This window comes from Arachis ipaensis, chromosome B1 (assembly GCF_059453495.1).
Source record: "Arachis ipaensis isolate K30076 ecotype BB chromosome B1, ASM5945349v1, whole genome shotgun sequence".
NCBI classification, from domain to species: Eukaryota; Viridiplantae; Streptophyta; class Magnoliopsida; order Fabales; family Fabaceae; genus Arachis; species Arachis ipaensis.
The window spans coordinates 122634412-122653669 of record NC_142436.1 but is presented as its reverse complement, the minus strand read 5'-3'; the positions used below and the strand labels follow the sequence as shown (position 1 = coordinate 122653669).

General features: G+C 38.1%; 1 non-coding gene across 1 annotated transcript; it reads right to left on the bottom strand.

Annotated features, from left to right (window-relative positions):
- Positions 1-14609: 14609 nt before the first annotated feature.
- On the bottom strand, positions 14610-14717 carry LOC148578199 (small nucleolar RNA R71). The gene has a single exon (XR_015904438.1). It is a non-coding gene; the product is annotated as a small nucleolar RNA R71 (small nucleolar RNA).
- Between the last annotated feature and the right edge of the window lie 4541 nt (positions 14718-19258).

Sequence of the window (19258 nt, the reverse complement as noted above, 5' to 3'; positions counted from 1 at the left end):
AATCACCACGGTCCAAAAGAATCCCAGTCACAAACACACGTAGGAAAGTTCAAGCACAAACAAACAGTTACAACAAGTAGAACAATTATCAAATAATCACAAGTAATCACAAAGGCAAACTAAGTACAATATGCACACCCAAATAATGTCACATAGATGCATATGATGCATGCCTGTCCTAGTGGCTGATGATATCATTTGTCGGTTATATAGCCAGCCCGACAACTCCTGGTAGCTAACCATTAGACTGTCCCTTTGTCGTGCATCCCCAACTCGAGTTATTCTCGATCATCATCATGATCATAATCATAATCCATATCCAACACCCTCACTGATGTATATTCACGGGGGCGAGCTCATCCGGGACTTTCACAGTGCCCGGCCACACTTACGACATAGGGTCAACAGAGTCTCGAGTCTCCACCTGGAGCACATGGTGGCTAGCCACTGCTTTCTTCCAGGGAAACTCGTGCCTCAGATAGTGGAAGTGCAAAATCACAATTATCAATATTTTAGCATATATGCATTCATCTCAGCCATCCGGCTTAAATTCATAATTCATAGTTAGCCATCCGACTCATAACATATTTCGCAATCAGCTATGATTTATTATCATACACAGCCATTCCGGCTCATAACAAAATAGCACTTCCACCATTCAACATCATCAAATTCATAAAATCGGCATTTAAGCCATAAATCACTTTTTCTCAATTCATTTCACTTTAAAATCAAATTTCAACTCTTTTCAGCCTTGGCTTTAAAGTTCTCATTCTTCAAATTATCTATGGCTCATAAGCCCCTTTTACTCAAAGTAAGTTCCCCTTTTAAAAAAATAAGCCACTCTGGACATCCTCTTTCCAAAACTTTCAAAACCAGGGCAAATTAAGGATCTCTTTGAAATATTCAAAATTACCCATCCAACAATGGGATTTTATAACAAAAATTTCTCGGTAGAGTCTCAAGTCTTTAGGGAAGGACAACCTATCTCAACTCTTTAAAAACTCATTGAAACTCTTAAAATTATGGATTCTCGGTTCAAGTAAATAAAAACTGAATTTATTATGAAACTGAGTCATACAAAATCATGAATCCCAACCCAATCCAAAAATCCATTCACTTGAAACGGAACCAGTCCATTTGAATCAAACCACTTTCAGATTTCTTCTTGAAACCAATTCCCTAACCTCTTCCAAAAAGGTCTCAAACGTAATTATTCAATCAAAAGTCCCATTTCTTTTAAAATCACAAAGAGCTCATCTGAACGAAGCCTTTAAGTATAACCAAAAGCAAGAGCCCCTTTTTATATTAAAACCAATATTAGAACATAATACTTTCCTTCAGGGATTCAAATGGTAAAATAATTCATTTCCAAATAAATCGAACTCGAGGCATATAGTTTACTTAAATAAATTAGGCTCGAAAACATAAATATTTTCTTAATAAATCAATTAATATAATTTCTCAAATATTTTACTTTTCTAAATAACTTGTCAAACAAAGTCTAGGATTTTATAGAAATTTCGGCAGCACCTCCCCTAAAACTTGGACTTTGCCACCCGGTTCGGGTCCCAACTAAACCGTTCCAAAATCCAAAATCAGTTCAAAGACAAGCTGAATCCAACAGTCACCTCATTTTCATATTTCAAGGAAACCGTTTCAAAATCAAATTATTATCAGCCGATTAACTCATTTCTAAAGCTTTAAAGAAACGGTTCAGCAACAATCATTTATCAAAACTAGATCATTTAAAGCAGACCAGGCTGAATCCAGGAGAATATTCTGTTTTTCACATTATTAAGAAAATCAACTCAACTCAGATCAATTTCCAATGGATTAAACTCGATCTCAAAGCTTTAAAAGAATTAACTTCAAAAGCATTCCGTTTCACAAAGCCGCACAACAATCCAGTCAAACAAACATTCATAATCATTCAAGTCAACCAAAAAATACATAAGACTGATACAATCACCAAATATACCATGTCTCACATCAGTATCCATATGTAATAATTCCAATATATAAAACAGAGTTTTCGAAAAAAGTCCCTACCTCGACATGCGAAACCACAACCCAAACGCGTCACAGGGACCTTCTCTCTCAACCCGAAATCACCGATAACCAAAACCTCGACTCCACTCGCTCTCTCTCAAGAGCAGAAACAGCTTTAACGCCACAAGTAAACTCGGTTTCTAACTCCTAGAACCATCAACATCGTAAACACTTTATTACACGGAATAGAACACTAACGTAGGGCTTTCAAAACAGAAATACTTACTGAAACTAAGAAAGAATGGCTGAACCAAAACAACGGCGGTCTCTGAGCCGGTTCGGCGGCAGCCCGGCAGCCACCTCAAGCGGCAACGATGACCGGAACAATATACAGTGACAATGAGGTTCCAAGAAACTCAACGGAAAGGAGAACCAACTTAACACCCTTACTGACAGGATTTTCCGGCGACGGCAGTGGCATTTTCTGGTGGCCAGGCACGGCGGTGCGACTCAACACAGAACCAGACAGAGCGGCAACAGCCTCCAGCAACTCCGGTGGGCTTACTCAACGACGGTGATGCCCGGAGCTTCGGCGGTACTAACCGAGGCTTCCCGGCGGCAAGACCGGCGGCAGGAATGGCGGCGATAGCTCCGCGCAGTGGCTCACTGATAAACGCATATTTTATGATATATTTTGTGCTCAATTTAAGTGATTTACTCAACCCTTCACCCATTTATTCATGTGAAATTGCATGGTTTTACTTTTCCTTCCTTATTATGTGATGTATGTGAAAAACATATTTCGTATGCTTTAAAAATAATTATTTTAATTACCTTTATTACCATTCGATGCCGTGATTTGTGTGTTAAGTAGTTTCAGATCTCCTAAGGCAGGAATGACTTAAAGGATGGAAAGGAAACATACAAAAATGGAAGGAAAGCACAAAATGGAGTTTTTGAAGAAACTGGCAGCGACGCGAACACATGGACAACGCGGCCGCATGCCCAGCGCGAAAAGGCAGCGACACAAATGCGTGACTGACGCGGACGCATGCCTTGAGCAGAGTACAGATGACGCGTATGCGTGACCAAAGCGAATGCGTGACAAGAAAAACTCCCAGATGATGCGACCGTGTGACCCACGCGGACGCGTGACAGACGCCACGTGCAGAAAAAGCAGAAAACACTACCAGCGATTTCTGAAGCCCTTTTTGGCCTAGATCCAAGTCCAGAAAACACAGATTAGAGGTTATAAAGTGGAAAAATACATCCATTCAGTGGGAGCTCTAGAATAATTCACTTTTCACAATTTAGATGTAGTTTTTAGAGAGAGAGGTTCTCTCCTCTCTCTTAGGTTTTAGATTTAGGATTCCTCTTAAAGAAATTAGGATTTCTTATTATTTCAATTTAGTATTTCAACTTCCTATCAGGTTCAATATTTCTTTTACTTTATATTTCTCTTTTACTTTCAGATACTTCAATGCTATCCTTTAATTACTTATGTTGCCAAATTGGCTTATGAACTCTCTATGTTTAGATTGATTTTCTCTTATTAATGCAATTGAGGTATTTCAGATTTATAATTCTTATTTAGCTTTTTATATTCTTGGCTTTAATTGATTAACTGGAGGCTCTTGAGTTATCAACTTCGGGATTGATTGTTATGTCAGCTAATTGACTGGAATTTCACTAACTCTAGTCTTTCCTTAGGAGTTGGCTAGGACTTGGGAATCTAACTAATTAGTTCACTTGACTTTCCCTTGCTTTCGTAAATGTTAACTAAGTGGGATTAACTTCAATTCTCATAGGAGTAACTAGGATAGGACTTCCGAATTTTCATACCTTGCCAAGAGTTTATTTTACAGTTATTTATTTATTTTACATGTCATTTAAATTACTTGTTCCTTATTTTCAAAACCCCCAATTTACAAAACTCATAACCAATAATAAGAACACCTCCCTGAAGTTCCTTGAGAAGACGACCCGAGGTTTAAATACTTCGGTTATCAATTTTAAAGGGGTTTGTTACTTGTGACAACCAAAACGTTTGTACGAAAGGATTTCCTGTTGGTTTAGAAGCTATACTTACAACGCGATCATATTTTTAGATTTCTTTACCGATAGAAAAACCGATCGTCAAAATGGCGCCGTTGCTGGGGATCTGCAAACGTGTGCCTTATTATTGGTTATTGTAAATATTTTTCTTTTACTTGTTTATTTGTTTTAGTTCTTCTCTTTTATTTCTATTTAGCTACTATGAACTCTCACCCCTCTCGCTTTGAGTTTGGTTCTGAATTTGTTGAAGGGAGTAGAAGCTATAACAGGAATATGCATCAAGGTCTAAGCAATCAAAGATGGATAGAGCCAAGAGGATCTGATAAACCCTTTCGGCAACAACACCTTCCAAGATATCATGGGCAAGGACAATTCCACAATGCATACCAAGCTGATAGATATGGTGGACCTCCTGGTAGTTACCAAGAAGCCCCACCCTGTGCTTATAGACCATCCTCTCAACATAACTTCGAACCACCACACTCACAAGCTCCTTTTCACCATTCACCACCGTATGATCCTTATTTACTCCAATTCCAATCCAATTACTCCCTAACACCATAACTTCCCTATGTACCATGTCCATATCCATCACCTCAAGAATCACAGGGTCGCCTCAAGGAAACAGTAGATCAACTTCATACAACCCTTCATCAGCTGGAGCAAGCAATACATCAATTATCTTCCAGACGTTTAGACACTCAAGGAACTCCAATAGCTTTATGTGGAGAATTTAATGACAAACGTCGCATGAAGGAGACACTAGAAATCCCAGTGGGCAATAATGAGCATAACTCTGTTCTGGAACAATTGGAGGAAGCTCAAATTATCCAAGAAGAAGAAGTACTGATTGAAGATTTAGGAGATGCTGAACCTCCATGCGAATCCAGAGTTGTGAAAAATTTCGTCAAGGACGTTACAATTGATGCTAAGGAGGATAGTGCACAACCCTCAAAGCAGGTATTTTATGAAGAACTAGACGGAATAACCCAAGACGCAAGTTTCCTTGATGATGATAGTCTCAAGTCAAGTTCTCCTAGTAATGAACTTGCATCCGCACATGAATTCTCCGAGATTGAAGAACCTTATCCAAGTGAATATGAAGATGATGCGGAGGTAGATTTCTCTCAACCTCCAACTTATGACTTGAGTGATGAGGAAGACATAGAAGACTTTGATCAGGACGCAGTTGCAGTTGAAGAATCTTGTAAAGAAGTGGAGGAATTCACAGAAGATTACAAGGGAGTAGAACTTATAGAACCACTGAAAACACCTATCCCAAGGCCTTTACCACCTAATACAAGCTTTAAGTGGGTAAAATCTTTAACCTTTATCTTTACTTTTCCACTTGAATATGGTTTGCTTGAAACAGATGGCCAGCTTAGAGCTCTCTGCGGCTTTAAGAGTAAGAGGAAAATGGCTCGTACTCAGAGCTGGTGCGCAAGATTCAATAAGGTTCCACGCTTCAATTCAAAGTGCACGGATTGGTATCATGTTCAATTGAATGGATCTCGGAAAACGTTTGGTCATCTTGGTGAGAATCTAATTCCTAAACCGCCCGGATGGAAAATTATATATCAAGACAAAGGTGGATTTAAAAGCAAAGTTTTGGATCCTGGAATTTATCCTGGAAAATATTTTGATATTCGTCACCCCAGGAGCCTGAGAATCTGTTTGAAGCTGCTCAGAAGCTTTACATGCCTAGTTTGGGACCCCGGAGGCTGTTGGCATTCCAAACATTGGTGGAGATTTTTGGATGAATTTAAGCATAAACCACCATAACAGGAAGCTCATCCAATGTCCAACTTAAGGACTTTAACTAAAAGTGCTAGGTGGGAGACAACCCACCATGGTATGGTCGTTTCTTTTTCAATTTTATTTCATTTTGTTTGTTTTTATATATTACATTATTTTCATTGAACCTGAATATTATTCATTAGCATTGCATACTGCATAATTGCATTAAAAAAAAATGGCGCGACGCGACCGCGTTGCTAACGCGTTCGTGTCAGTTGCGAAAAACACCTCCCACGCGTCCGCGTCAATCACGCGAACGCGTGATCTGGAAATCGGCGTAAAAATCCAACGCCCAGAAATCTGGGCTGGAATCGTGTGGCTGGTGTGCGTTTAGCACAAAACGACCCACGGGTTCGCATCCCTGACGCGAACGCGTCACTTGCAAAATACCTATCCCACGCGAAAGCGTGAGCGATGCGTCCGCGTCGCGTGGATTGCATACTACCCTAAATGGAGACACAGAGTTGCGCTGAAATGATGCTGGAATTGTGCATTAGAACAATTTTTAGCGACGCGATCGCGTGCCTCACGCGACCACGTCATTCAACTTTTACCCATTCCATGCGATCGCGTCAACCACGCGACCGCGTCAACCCCATTTCATCCTAGCGATGCGATCGCGTGCCTCATGTGTTCGCGTGGATTCAAATCCATTAACCCTCAGTCACGCGAAACCCTACCCCATCGCGCCCCCATTCTCTTCCCTCCCAACCCCCCTCTGCTCCTTCTCTGCTCCCTACTCCAACACCACCACCCTAACCACCTCCGACCGCCACACCACCCCCAGCCACCCGAACCCACCGCGACGCCCACCCCCCTCCTTCTTCCTTCCCTCCCCTTCTTCTCTCTCTCTTCTCTTCTTCCCTCCACCACCGCTGCCCCCACCGCGGCCAACCACCACCACCACGCCATCACCACCGCGCCTCCCACCACCACCACCCTCAACCCGATTCTTCTTACCCACCACCATTAAACCCCACCCGAACCCCTTGCCACCGAACAGCCACCCACCGCCGCACCAACCGCCCTTCACCGCCGCGTCAGCACCACCACCACACCCCCGCCATCCCTCTGATCCTTACCGTAGTTCATACGCCTACCAGGTTCCGCCGAACACCATTTTTTTCATTCGTAGTTAGTTGCATATTTTTCCAATTATGTTCAAATTAGGTTAGTTAGAGATGCATGTTTGTAGTGGATTCTAGGTGGTTAGGTAGACTAGGATGTGGTTAGTGGATTTAGGCCTGTTAATTGCGCTGTTCTTGCTACTTGTTTTATAGTTTTCGCAATTCTGATATTGCTGTGATGTTAATACTGTTCATATGCTATTCTTCACTGTTTCATGCTGCTATTCCATTGCTCTTTCATGTTCAAATTACTTATGTATAATTGCAGCCTTATTTTACCTTATATGAACTATTCTGCTTGCTGTTTGTTACTCGGGAACATCTAATTTTAGCCGGAATGCTGCCCAATTTTCTGCAAATTGTTTCCTTCTCATTCATGCATTGGTTTTGGCAATTTTGAATTTTCCATTCCTTAGCTTTTACCAAACCAATTCTTGAATGCACGGGCCAACATTCTTATTCTTTTCGATTTTCTGGTTAATAAATTGCACTTTTGATGATTCGATTTCCATTTTTGCTATTTCCATATCTATATGAATCATCATCAACCTGATTTCCTTGCTTGAATATGAGTTAACTGTTGCTTATAATTGTGAAATTCTTGTTACTTAGAAACCGATCATCATGCCACTTACTCTGACTTTCTTTTTACTAACTCACTGAATTCCACTTTCTAACCTCTTTCTCAATCCTAACCGATCTAACCTTCAAACTTCTCTTTTTGGTTTTTAACTATTTACTTTAACTTTTTAACTCAAGGCATGATTATGGTTTTTCCTAATTAACATGAATTCTGTTTATATTACATTTTGGATTGTGATTTTTCATCTCGGATTCCCAACTCAAATACAATCCCTTATGCACATATACTTAACTCATCTCATAATTCTACTGCTCTTTTGCCACTATGTGCTTATATTGCTATTATTCTATTTGCCTACTTGTTTTCCTGCTCTGTTCTTCATTTATATCCTGGAATTTCTGCTTTTCAGGATGTCTGACCCTCAAAGAAAAGGAAAAGGCAAGGCAACCACTGGTAAAAGGAAAAGAGGAGAATCCTCTATGTCTATGCTGGATATTATGCATGATGACTCCTGGCGGGAAAAGCACTTTACCCCGCAGGAGAAGGCTGACCAGCTCCTCACTGCCAATGATCCGGTAAAATTTGCAAATAGATACTGTGAGCTGAAGTATCCAGTGTTTGCCACCTCCAGAAACCTGTACCTGGAGAGAACTCTGAAAATTCCAGAAGAACTACAGCAGTACACCTCCGATCAGATAAAACAGAGAGGCTGGTTCTTCTTGGAGAGAAACCTGACAGAGGTCATGGCTTCCTGGGTTAGAGAGTTTTATTGCAACTATTTCAAGACTTCCCTGGATGCAGTGCACCTCAGAGGGAAACAAATACTGGTCACTGAGGAAGTTATTGAGGCTATCCTCCGCCTTCAGCCTAAGTCAGATCAGCCTGACGGTTACCAAAAGGCTGAAGAGGATATAAGGTTTATGCGATTTGACTGGGATACTGTCAAGCAGAGGATAGCCCTTGATCCTACTGTCCCATGGGTCATGGGAAAGAACACTACAATGCCTAAGGGAATCAAGCTGATGTATCTGAATGATGAGGCTCAGCTTTGGCACCAGATCCTGAGCAACTTTGTTATGCCGAGCACTCATGAGACGGAGCTGCCTGCTACTATGATCACCCTTCTCTGGAGTGTACTGGAGGGTAAGGACCTGTATCTGCCACGATTCATCCGGCACTATATGGCCAGGGTCCATGTCAGAGGCACTCTCCGCTTCCCTTATTTGGTCACCCAGCTAGGCTGTCGAGCTGACGTGCCTTGGGAGCTTGCTGATGAGAAGCCACCTGCTGCAGACTGCAAGAAGATCATTCCTCACAGCAGGAAGTTTCTGGCTTTAGGCCACAGACCTCCATTCCTTACCACTTCTGGTGAGGCAGCTACATCTTCGGCTGCCCCTTCTTCATCTACTGCTGCACCAGCCCCACCCACTGCACCTCCACCTGCTCCTGAGCCTATTTATCATTTGGTACATCGACTCTTCACCCGCTTGGATCGTATGGAGCGTCGCAATAAGCGACACTATGAGCACCTCAAGTTGATGATCCGATCCGGCGGCGACATCCACTCCGAGCCTAACACCCCTTCTGATACATTTGAGGCGGAGGCGAGCGATCATGAGGACGAGACACATGCCCAGGCTGAGCAGGCAGGACTGGAGCAGGCTGCGTCACAGCATGTGGAGCCGCACCAGATACAGGCCACCGATCCAGAGATTCCTATACAGTCAGAGCCTTTACTGCAGCAGACAGATCCTCCTACCCTCATCTAGTCTGCAGATCCTCAGGCCACCTCAGAGACTCCAGCAGCCCATCCTTCCAGTGATGACACTCCTTCACACCCAGCTTGAGTGAGCATCGGGGACGATGCTTTATTTTAAGTGCGGAGAGGTCGCCATCCTTGGCGTATTTTTTGGTGAACCACTATAGACTCTTTTTATCTTATTTTGTTATTTTTCTGTATTTTTTATCTTTATTTTTATTTTTCAGTACTTATACATTGTTTTTTGTTATATTTTTATTTTATTTTTGCATTTTGCACTTTAGTTCATATTTTAGCCATTTAGTTTAGTTTGCAATTCTAAACTTATTAGTTATAGAATATGTGGATTCATTAGTATAGTTTACCCTTTTAGCATATGATAGTTTGGTTTAAATTGAAAATAAAAAGGAAGTAAACTAGAGACTTTAGTATATTAAAACAATCCACACACCTTGTATATATAGCATTATATGTTAGTTAGTTAACAACATTTCATCAAGGAACAATACTAAGATTTTAAGGGCCACCCTATGATTTACATTGAGAATAATGGGAACTCTGAATTTTTACTTGCATGACATATATAACTGATATATGCTGTTTGAGCTGGAGAACATACAGCCTGTGAGTTTTGAGCTTAATTGTATGGTTACATTCAAACCATAAATTTTATTCCTGTGTGTCTTACCCTTCTTTTTCATTCTGATGTTCTTTACTTTGTTTTAATCTATATGTCCAATTATAGGATATAGATACATACTAAGAGATGATTGAGGCCATTATTTGAATTTTTTCTCACTTATCCCAAATTAGCCTACCTTTTACATCACCCTTGTTAGCCCCCTTGAGCTTTTAAATCCCCTCTTGTTCTATAACCACATTACTAGCCTTAAGCAGAAAAATAAAATAAAAATTCCAAGTTGAATCCTTGGTTAGCTTAAGATAGAAATTGTGTATTGTTTAAGTATGAGAAACTTTATGGGAACATGGATGATAGAAACAAGGTAGAAATTAAAAAAAAAAAGAATAAGTTGTTTCAAAAACAGATTTGGGAAGCATGCTCATGTGAAAGCAAAACAATTGAATTACCATGTGCATTGAAAAAAAAAGTTTTCAGTATTTAAATAAAAGGGGATAACAAATTTTCCCAATTGCAAAATAAAAAGAATCAATGCACATGGGACAAAATTTAAAACTTAATGCATGAGTTTGCAATATGATGAGCGGATAATTTATACGCTTTTTCGCATTGTTTTTAGTATGTTTTTAGTAGGATCTAGTTACTTTTAGGGATGTTTTTATTAGTTTTTATGTTAAATTCACATTTCTGGACTTTACTATGAGTTTGTGTATTTTTCTGTGATTTCAGGTATTTTCTGGCTGAAATTGAGGGACTTGAGCAAAAATCAGATTCAGAGGTAGAAGAAGGACTGCTGATGTTGTTGGATTCTGACCTCCCTGCACTCAAAGTGGATTTTCTGGAGCTACAGAACTCAAAATGGCACGCTTCCAATTGCGTTGGAATATAAACATCCAGGGCTTTCCAGCAATATATAATAACCCATACTTTGGCCGAGTTTAGACGATGCAAAAGGGCGTTGAACGCCAGTTCTATGCTGCAGTCTGGAGTTAAACGCCAGAAACACGTCACGAACCAGAGTTGAACGCCAGAAACACGTTACAACCTGGCGTTCAACTCCAGAAAGAGCCTCTGCACGTGTAACATTCAAGCTCAGCCCAAGCACACACCAAGTGGGCCACGGAAGTGGATTTATACATCAATTACTTACTTCTGTAAACCCTAGTAACTAGTTTAGTATAAATAGGACTTTTTACTATTGTATTAGACATCTTGGGACGTTTAGTTCTTAGACCTTCATGGGGGCTGGCCATTCGGCCATGCCTGGACCATTATTACTTATGTATTTTCAAACGGTAGAGTTTCTGCACTCCATAGATTAAGGTGTGGAGCTCTGCTGTTCCTCACGAATTAATGCAAAGTACTACTGTTTTTCTATTCAATTCAACTTATTCCTCTTCTAAGATATTCATTCGCACTTCAATATGAATGTGATGAACGTGACAATCATCATCATTCCCTTACGAACGCGTGCCTGACAACCACTTCCGTTCCACCTTAGATTGAATGAATATCTCTTGGATCTCTTAATCAGAACCTTCGTGGTATAAGCTAGATTGATGGCGGCATTCATGAGAATCCGGAAAGTCTAAACCTTGTCTGTGGTATTCCGAGTAGGATTCAGGGATTGAATGACTGTGACGAACTTCAAACTCGCGAGTGCTAGGCATAGTGACAGACGCAAAAGGATAGTAAATCCTATTCCAGTATGATCGAGAACCTCCAGATGATTAGCCATGCAGTGACAGCGCATCGGACCATTTTCACAGAGAGGATGGGATGTAGCCATTGACAACGGTGATGCCCTTACATAAAGTTTGCCATGGAAAGGAGTAAGACTGATTGGATGAAGACAGTGGAAAAGCAGGGATTCAGAGGAACGCAAGCATCTCTATACGCTTATCTGAAATTCTCACCAATGATATAGATAAGTATTTCTATCTTTATTTTCTATTTATTTATTATTAATTTTTGAAAACTCCATAACCATTTGATATCCGCCTGACTGAGATTTACAAGGTGACCATAGCTTGCTTCAAGCCGACAATCTCCGTGGGATCGACCCTTACTCACGTAAGGTTTTATTACTTGGACGACCCAGTGCACTTGTTGGTTAGTTGTGTGAAGTTGTGAAGTTATGTTTGGACCATGGTATTGTGCACCAGTTTGTTGGCGCCATTACCAGGTAGAGAATGAACAACAAATTTTACAACCTCAGAGTAACAATTTCGCATACCAAGTTTTTGGCGCCGTTGCCGGGGACTGTTCGAGTTTGGACAACTGACGGTTCATCGTGTTGCTCAAATTGGGTAATTTTCTTCTTATTTTATTTTCAAAAAAAAATTCCAAAAATTTTTCCTTTATTTTCGAAAAAAAAATTTATAATCTTTTCAAAAATATATTCTTCAGAAATTTTAAGAATGAATTCTAGAGTTTCATGAAGCATGTTGAAGCCTGGCTGGCTATAGAGGCATGTCTAAATTCTTTTGGACTGAGGCCTCCACATGTTAGGGAATTGCTTGTACTGCTGAAGCTTGGCTGGCTATTAAGCCATGTCCAACCCTTTGATTGGAGCTTTGGGCTAACATTGAAAGATTCCTGGAATTCATATTAAAAATTTTGGAATCCTTATTTTTCTTTTTCACATTAATTTTCGAAAAATCCAAAAAAAAAATTCATAAAATCATAAAAATCAAAAATATTTTGTGTTTCTTGTTTGAGTCTTGAGTCAATTTCAAGTTTTGTGTCAATTGCATTTTTTCTAAAAATTCTTTGCATTTTTCGAAAATTCATGCATTCATAGTGTTCTTCATGATCTTCAAGTTGTTCTTGGTCAGTCTTCTTGTTTGATCTTCATATTTTCTTGTTTTGTGTCTTTTCTTGTTTTTCATATGCATTCTTGCATTCATAGTGTCTATACATGAAAAATTTCTAAGTTTGGTGTCTTGCATGTTTTCTTTGCATAAAAAATTTTTCAAAAATATGTTCTTGATGTTCATCATGATCTTCAAAGTGTTCTTGGTGTTCATCTTGACATTCATAGTGTTCTTGCATGCATCATGTGTTTTGATTCATAATTTTCATGTTGTGAGTCATTTTTTTATGTTTTTCTCTCTCATCATTAAAATTCAAAAATAAAAAAAATATCTTTCCCTTTTTCACTCATAAATTTCGAAAATTTGGATTGACTTTTTCAAAAACTTTTTAAAATTTAGTTGTTTCTTATGAGTCAAATCAAATTTTCAATTTAAAAATCTTATCTTTTTCAAAATCTTTTTCAAAAATCAAATCTTTTTCATTTTTCTTATTTATTTTCGAAAATTTTAAAAATATTTTTCAAAAATTTTTTTCTTAGTTTTATCTCATAATTTTCAAAAATATCCTCAACAATTAATGTTTTGATTCAAAAATTTCAAGTTTGTTACTTACTTGTTAAGAAAGATTCAAACTTTAAGTTCTAGAATCATATCTTGTGATTTCTTGTGAATCAAGTCATTAATTGTGATTTTAAAAATCAAATCTTTTTCAAAACTAATTTCAATCATATCTTTTCAAAAAGATCTTTTTATCTTATCTTTTTCAAAATCATATCCTTTTAATCATATCTTTTTAAAACATATCTTTTTTCAAAAATTTGATTTTAAAATATATTTTCTAACTTCTTATCTTCTTATCTTTTCAAAATTGATTTTCAAATTTGTTTCAACTAACTAATTAACTTTTTGTTTGTTTCTTATCTTTTTCAAAACTACCTAACTAACTCTCTCCCTCTAATTTTCGAAAATCTCTTCCCTCTTTTTCAAAAATTCTTTTTAATTAACTAATTGTTTCAATCTTTAATTTTAATTTGATTTCATTCCTAATTTTCAAAAATCACTAACCTCTTTTCAAAATTTTATTTTCGAAAATCCTCCTTCCCTCTTATCTCCTTTTATTTATTTATTCATCTATTAACACTTTATCTCACCCAAATTCGAACCCCCTCTTCCATCTGTGTTCGAATTTTCTCTTCTTCCCTTCTTTACATTACATTCTTTTCTTCTTCTACTTACACAGGGGAACCTCTATACCTGGGTAAAAAGGATCTCTATTATTATTATTTTTCTGTTCCTTCTTTTTCATATGAGCAGGAGCAAGGACAAAAATATTCTTGTTGAAGCAGACCCTGAACCTGAAAAGACTCTGAAGAGAAAACTAAGAGAAGCTAAAATACAACAATCCAGAGATAACCTTATAGAAATTTAAGAACAGGAAGAGGAGATGGCAGCCGAAAATAATAATAATGCAAGGAGGATGCTTGGTGACTTTACTGCACCTAATTCCAATTTACATGGAAGAAGCATCTCCATCCCTACCATTGGAGCAAACAATTTTGAGTTGAAACCTCAATTAGTTTCTCTGATGCAGCAAAACTGCAAGTTTCATGGACTTCCATCTGAAGATCCTTTTCAGTTCTTAACTGAATTCTTGCAGATCTGTGATACTGTTAAGACTAATGGAGTAGATTCTGAAGTCTACAGGCTCATGCTTTTCCCGTTTGCTGTAAGAGACAGAGCTAGAACATGGTTGGACTTTCAACCTAAAGATAGCCTGAACTCTTGGGATAAGCTGGTCAAGGCTTTCTCAGCCAAGTTCTTTCTTCCTCAAAAGCTGAGTAAGCTTAGAGTGGATGTTCAAACCTTCAGACAGAAAGAAGGTGAATCCCTCTATGAAGCTTGGGAGAGATACAAGGAACTGACCAAAAAGTGTCCTTCTGACATGCTTTCAAAATGGACCATCCTGGATATATTCTATGATGGTCTGTCTGAATTAGCTAAAATGTCATTGGATACTTCTGCAGGTGGATCCATTCACCTAAAGAAAACGCCTGCAGAAGCTCAAGAACTCATTGACATGGTTGCTAATAACCAGTTCATGTACACTTCTGAGAGGAATCCTGTGAGTAATGGGACGCATCAGAAGAAGGGAGTTCTTGAAATTGATACTCTGAATGCCATATTGGCCCAGAATAAGATATTGACTCAGCAAGTCAATATGATTTCTCAGAGTCTGAATGGAATGCAAGCTGCATCCAACAGCACTCAAGAGGCATCTTCTGAAGAAGAAGCTTATGATCCTGAGAACCCTGCAATAGCAGAGGTGAATTACATGGGTGAACCATATGGAAACACCTATAACCCCTCATGGAGAAATCATCCAAATCTCTCATGGAAGGATCAACAAAAGCCTCAATAAAGCTTTAATAATGGTGGAAGAAATAGGTTTAGCAATAGCAAGCCTTTTCCATCATCCACTCAGCAACAGACAGAGAATTCTGAACAGAATCTATCTAGTTTAGCAAACTTAGTCTCTGATCTATCTAAGGCCACTCTGAGTTTCATGAATGAAACAAGGTCCTCCATTAGAAATTTGGCGGCACAAGTGGGCCAGCTGAATAAGAAGATCACTGAAACCACTCCTAGTGCTCTCCCAAGCAATATAGAAGAAAATTCAAAAGGAGAGTGCAAGGACATTGATGTAACCATCATGGCCGAATCCAAAGAGGAAGGGGAGGACATGAATCCCAAGGAGGAAGACCTCCTGGGACATCCTGTGATCAACAAGGAGTTTCCCTCTGAGGAACCAAAGGAATCTGAGGCTCATCTAGAGACCATAGAGATTCCATTAAACCTCCTTACGCCCTTTCGGAGCTCTGATGAGTATTCCTCTTCAGAAGAGAATGAGGATGTTACTGAAGAGCATGTTGCCAAGTTCCTTGGTGCAATCATGAAGCTGAATGCCAACTTATTTGTTAAAGAGAATTGGGGAGATGAACCTCCCCTGTTCACCAATGAACTAAATGCATTGGATCAACTGAGATTGCCTCAGAAGAAACAGGATCCTGGAAAGTTCCTAATACCTTGTACCATAGGCACCATGATGAGCGGATAATTTATACGCTTTTTGGCATTATTTTTAGTATGTTTTTAGTAGAATCTGGCTACTTCTAGGGATGTTTTCATTAATTTTTATGTTAAATTCATATTTCTGGACTTTACTATGAGTTTGTGTGTTTTTCTGTGATTTCAGGTATTTTCTGGCTGAAATTGAGGGACTTGAGCAAAAATCAGATTCAGAGGTTGAAGAAGGACTGCTGATGCTGTTGGATTCTGACCTCCCTGCACTCAAAATGGATTTTCTGGAGCTACAGAACTCAAAATGACGCGCTTCCAATTGCTTTGGAAAGTAGACATCCAGGGCTTTCCAGAAATATATAATAGTCCATACTTTGCCCAAGTTTAGATGACGCAAACTGGCGTTCAACGCTAGCTCTCTGCCCAATTCTGGCATCCAGCGCCAGAAACAAGTTGCAAAGTGGAGTTCAACGCCCAAACTGGCACAAAAGCTGGCGTTCAACTCCAAGAATGACCTCTCCACGTGTAGACTTCAAGCTCAGCCCAAGCACACACCAAGTGGGCCCCGGAAGTGGATTTATGCATCAATTACTTACTTCTGTAAACCCTAGTAGCTAGTTTATTATAAATAGGACCTTTTACTATTGTATTAGACATCTTTGGATGCCTAGTTCTTAGATCAGAGGGGCTGGCCTCTCGGCCATGCCTAAACCTTTCACTTATGTATTTTTAACGGTAGAGTTTCTACACTCCATAGATTAAGGTGTGGAGCTCTGCTGTTCCTCAAAGATTAATGCAAAGTACTACTGTTTTTCTATTCAATTCATCTTATTTCGCTTCTAAGATATTCATTCGCACTTCAACCTGAATGTGATGAACGTGACAATCATCATCATTCCCTATGAACGCGTGCCTGACAACCACTTCCGTTCTACATTAGATTGAATGAGTATCTCTTAGATCTCTTAATCAGAATCTTCGTGGTATAAGCTAGATTGATGGCGGCATTCATGAGAGTCCGGAAAGTCTAAACCTTGTCCGTGGTATTCTGAGTAGGACTCTGGGATTGAATGACTGTGACGAACTCCAAACTCGCGAGTACTGGGCATAGTGACAGACGCAAAAGGATAGTAAATCCTATTCTAGTATGATCGAGAACCTCCAAGATGATTAGCCATGTAGTGACAGCACATCGGACCATTTTCACAGAGAGGAATAGGATGCAACCAACGACAAGGGTGATGCCTCCAGACGATTAGCCGTGCTGTGACAGAGCATTTGGACCATTTTCTCGAGAGGATTGAAAGTAGCCATTAGCACCGGTGACATCCTTACATAAAGCCAGCCATAGAAAGGAGTAAGACTGATTGGATGAAGACAGCAGAAAAGTGGAGGTTCAGAGGAACGAATGCATCTCCATACGCTTATCTGAAATTCTCACCAGTGATTTACATAAGTATTTCTATCCTTCTTTTATTACTAAATCTCGAAAACTACATAACTGTTTTATATCCGCCTGACTGAGATTTACAAGGTGACCATAGCTTGCTTCATACCAACAATCTCCGTGGGATCGACTCTTACTCACGTAAGGTTTATTACTTGGACGACCTAGTGCACTTGCTGGTTAGTTATGCGAAGTTGTGAAGATATGTTTAGACCATGGTTTTATGCATCCGTTTTTGGTGCCATCGCCAGGGAATCAATTTCGAACAACAATTCACAACCTGAGTAACAATTTCGCATACCAAGTTTTTGGCGCCGTTGCCGGGGATTGTTCGAGTTTGGACAACTGACGGTTCATCTTGTTGCTCAGATTAGGTAATTTTCTTTTTGTTTTATTTTAAAAAATTCTTCAAAAATCTTTCAAAAATTTCTCATCTGTTTTCGAAAAAAAAAATGTTTTCAAAAATATATTTTTCTTCAGAATTTTTAAGAATGAATTCTAGTGTTTCATGAAACATGTTGAATCCTATCTGGCTGTAAAGCCATACCCAAACTGCTTTGGGACTGGTCTTCAACTAATCACCTCAATGGATGTAATTTACATGCTAGAGCTTGGCTGGCTATTAAGCCATGCCTAACCCTTTGATTGGAGCTTTAGACTAAAGAGCATAAGATTCCTAGAATTCATATTATGGAATCCTTATTTTTCTTTTTCAAAATGATTTTCGAAAAAAAAAATTAAAAGAAAATACAAAAAAAATTATAAAATCATAAAAATAAAAAATATTTTTGTGTTTCTTGTTTGAGTCTTGAGTCATGTTATAAGTTTGGTGTCAATTGCATACTCATCTTGCATTTTTCAAAAATTTTCATGCATTCATAGTGTTCGTCATGATCTTCAAGTTGTTCTTGGTAAGTCTTCTTGTTGATCTTTGCATTTGCATGTTTTGTGTCTTTTCTTGTTTTTCATATGCATTCTTGAATTCTTAGTGTCTAAGCATTAAAGAATTCTAAGTTTGGTGTCTTGCATGTTTTCTTTGCATTAAAAATTTTTCAAAAATGTGTTCTTGATGTTCATCTTGACATTCATAGCATTCTTGCATGCATTCATTGTTTTGATCCATACCTTTCATGCATTGCATCATTTTTCTTGTTTTTCTCTCTCATCATAAAAATTCAAAAATAAAAAAATATATCTTTCCCTTTTTCTCTCTTAAAATTTCGAAAATTAGATTTGACTTTTTCAAAAATTTTTAAAATCTAGTTGTTTTTATGAGTCAAATCAAAATTTCAATTTAAAAAAATCTTATCTTTTTCAAAATCTTTTTCAAAAATCAAATCTTTTTCATTTTTCTTAGTTATTTTCGAAAATTTTAAAAATATTTTTCAAAAATCTTTTTCTTATCTTTATCTCCTAATTTTCGAAAATAACATCATCAATTAATGTTTTGATTCAAAAATTTCAAGTTTGTTACTTAATTGTTAAGAAAGATTCAAACTTTGAGTTCTAGAATAATATCTTGTGATTTTAAAAATCAAATCTTTTTCAAAACTAATTTCAATCATATCTTTTCAAAAATATCTTTCTATCTTATCTTTTTTAAAATCATATCTTTTTCAAAAATTTGATTTTAAAATATCTTTCCCAACTTCTTATCTTCTTATCTTTTCAAAATTGATTTTCAAATTTGTTTCAACTAACTAACTAACTTTTTGTTTGTTTCTCATCTTTTTCAAAACTACCTAACTAACTCTCTCTCTCTAATTTTCGAAAATATCTTCCCTCTTTTTCAAAATTTCTTTTTAATTAACTAATTATTTTAATTTTTGATCTGAATTTTCGAAAAACTACTAACCTTTTTCAAAAAACTATTTTCGAAAATTACTAACTCTTTTTCAAAAATTATTTTCGAAATTTTCCCTCTCTCATCTTATTCTATTTATTTATTCATCTACTAACATCTC